The sequence below is a fragment of the Acomys minous genome (assembly GCF_964271855.1).
Source record: "Acomys minous genome assembly, chromosome: 12".
NCBI classification, from domain to species: domain Eukaryota; kingdom Metazoa; phylum Chordata; class Mammalia; order Rodentia; family Muridae; genus Acomys; species Acomys minous.
In genome coordinates, this window is record NC_140493.1 from 103,987,986 (window position 1) to 103,991,359 (window position 3,374).

At 40.0% G+C, this 3,374-nt stretch overlaps 1 pseudogene across 1 annotated transcript; it reads right to left on the reverse strand.

Annotated features, from left to right (window-relative positions):
• Positions 1-218: 218 nt before the first annotated feature.
• On the reverse strand, positions 219-604 carry LOC311578408 (large ribosomal subunit protein eL34-like; annotated as a pseudogene). The gene has a single exon. The product of its transcript is annotated as a large ribosomal subunit protein eL34-like (transcript).
• Positions 605-3,374: the final 2,770 nt, after the last annotated feature.

The following is a 3,374-nucleotide window of genomic DNA, read 5'->3' on the forward strand; positions in this document are numbered from 1 at the left end:
ATTTTACTGCAACTTCAAGATTACAGATGACAAGAATAATTTAAGAAGACGGTCATGGATAGATTCAGATCACTAGAAGTCAATTTTTAACAAAAATATAATAAAATAATTGCTTATAAATTGCCAGCTATTCTCAGTAGTTGAAAGCAAGGAGTTTGAAACAGTTACATAAGTAATAATAATTCTTTTTTTTTTTTTAGACCAAGCACTGACTTTTGTTACTTTAAAAAGCTGCATATTGATTTTGCTTTCTGACTCTGTGCTTGTGCCTTCAATGCTTTCACAATGATCTTCTGCCCCCCAATAAAGAAAGCCTGCTTGATCCTGTCATGGACACACTTGGCACACATGGAGCCACCGTAGGCCCTGCTGACGTGCTTCTCTGTCTTAAATGGTCTCATAAGGACTTCAGGCCTCATAGCATGAACCCCTCACAGTCTGCCTGGAACACACACCACATGCTGATTCCGGTGCTTTCCCAACCTTCTTGGTGTACAGGTAAACAATCCTGTTGCCAGGGATTCGAGACAGCTTAGTTTTGTTAGAGGCTGTATTGTAGGAGAGGCTACAATGGTATGTCAAAGGTTGGACCATTTTGACCACCCCCAAGTACCATCCCCACAAGTACTAATCATTTTATAAACAAGGGTTCTTCCAGAAATATTTAAAATATTGCTAATGTTCAGTAAAGAATTACATAGAATCTGGTTAATGAAATGCTACTAATTCTTTAAATATAATATCTGAAAGTAATATCATTTGTTCATATTTATAAATGGTAAACAAAAACAATCCTGGAGCTGATAATTTCAAGGCGTGCTGTTTGCTATAACATAGAGTATGAATGTCACACATTATTGACAAACACAATTTTAACAATAAACTATAACATAATAAATTCATATAATAAAATATAATTTTTTAGCAGTCATATATATGTGAGCTCTCATGGTGTAACCAGTGCACAGTACTTATACAATAACTATATATGTGATTGTATCCTCAAATCCATTTTTTTTTGCAGCCATCTTTGATTTCAGCTTCTACTTTCATTTTGACCAAGTACTGGTGATACGGCATTGAAAGTGACTATTGGAAAACCTCTACTTAGACACTGAAGTCAGAAGAAGGCTGGCAATCCATTTGGAATTATAACTCAGAATTTCAAGTCCTTCAGGAATTAAACAATATTTAACTTAACTAACAAAGAACAATAACCAAAAGTATTTGCAAGCTTTACTTCCATTGACTAGTTAATTGTTGAGTTTCTCTGAGAGCAACTATGATTGACCTTAAGATCAGCTCTTGCTATGAACACTCTAATAATTAGATGGCAGAGATTTTAAAAGTTTTATCATATCTATCATAAAGTATCTCTATAAATTTATTTTAAAAACATAATATTGTGCATATTCTACAAAAGTGTTACATACAGCTAAGACAAAACAAATGTGTGCACATACTTTGATTATGATATCACTCGTCAGAGACAGTCTGTCCGTGCACTGTAGACTTCATAGTATATCTGCTCAGTGACCGAATATGCCAGTATGAGATGTAAAAATTCAGCAATCCAGGGCTAGCTCACATATGTGGACATAGACTCCACCCAGTAAATTCCAGGTGTTATACAATTTTAAATAATGACTATGATGGTTAATATCGCCAACTTGGCTGGATCTAGAATCACATATGAGATCATTTTTTGGGGATCCCAGTGGTGGATGATGGAGATTAGGTGCAAATCAAGGTGCCAAGACCCACTTACTATTGGTGTCACCATTCCCTGGCCTGAATTCCTTATCTGGGAAAGAAAAAGAGAAAATTAGTTGAGTTCAAACATCATTCTATTTCCCAACTATGGATGCAGTGTGACCAGCTGCCTCCTTGACCTCCAGCCACCATGCCTTCTCTGCAGTGATGGGCAGTACCCTGGAACTGTGAGTCAAGAGAAACCCTTCCTCCCTTAGGTTGCTTTTGTTGGGGGTTTTTAATCACAGCAACAGACAAAGTAATCAATACAATGACACTGACGTATTCTTGTTTATGCCTTGAGCATTTTCTCTGCTTACTCTTCTAACCAAGACCACACTTGTCATTCCTGAAGGTATGAAAAGACCTTGGCTACGAGACTTCTAGCTTGTGTCATCTCTCCAAAAGCAGTGGCAACAAAACTGTGAGCCACAATACTTCCCAAGTGCTAATGTTTCTCAGGCAAAGCTGAGGCTTAGACTAAGTATCCTACATCGCAGATCGATTTTTGAGACTGCTCAAAGGCGTGCCCTTCGAATGTAGATAACACAAATCTAAAGATCAGACAATGATACGGGCAGCTGCAGCCACATCGCTCCCCCCATCACGCCCGCGAAGCAATAACTGGCCCCAATAAATCTACTGGGCTAACTGCTCAGCCTCCAGAAGCATTTTCAGGTATTCACTTAAGAATAGAAGGAGTTATTCTAAGAAATATATCCCTTTCTAGCAGAGCTGTAAAATGTGCATGAACTCCATGCCAGCCTTTGACAGGGAAATTTAGTTTTAGGTCACTCAATTTATGCCTTTGAGGGGAACAAATTCCCCAGAAGATTAAACTTTCATTAAGTTCTTTCTTTTATTTCCTGCCTTTGCACCCATCCTATCGTAAGTTCCACAGCTGATGTCTTACTGTGGTCATAAAATGGTTGCACTTGAACTTTAGGGACCTGTCAAACACCTCTCCCTCTCCCCTCGCCCCTCTCCCCTCCCAATAAAAAACCTTTTAGAGACTGGTACTTAAGGTGACAGTCTCACTGCTCACCCTCCCAGCCTCTGTCCATGAGAATGTGCCCAGAAGAGATGGAGAAGCCAGTGCATACTCGAGGCAATTGTATCGCCAAGCCTAGAGTCCACACTCCTGGCCCTCAACCCCCCTATTGTTTTGACTAGACAGGGGATCATACTGAATAGATTAACCAGTCATTGACTCGGGACACCTACTGCTTGGAATGTCATTGCGCCCCGAGTGAAAGGGGATAAAAATGTCTCCCCTTCACCCCCGATCCCCCACTCTGTGGCAATATTTCTGCCACAGAAATACTTGCCTGTCAGCTCTAGCAAAGAAATCCTGGATAGTCACAGTAGTTTGTTGTCAGAATGAAAAATGGTTCCGTGCAAAAGGTCTCAAGGCTGGGATGCTAACAGTTAAGAAGCCCTAAGTCAGGCATTTGACAGAGAACTTTGGTCTTGCTGTTAAATACCACTTAATACTGTCCCGCATGATAATCCCCGCTGTTTAACAACCGTGCGATCATGGGCCCAGCCGCAGCCGAATGTCTTTCCGACAGGGAGAGAATGGCCAGATGTCATCTATTTGCTTGGGAGAAAAGAAAATACAT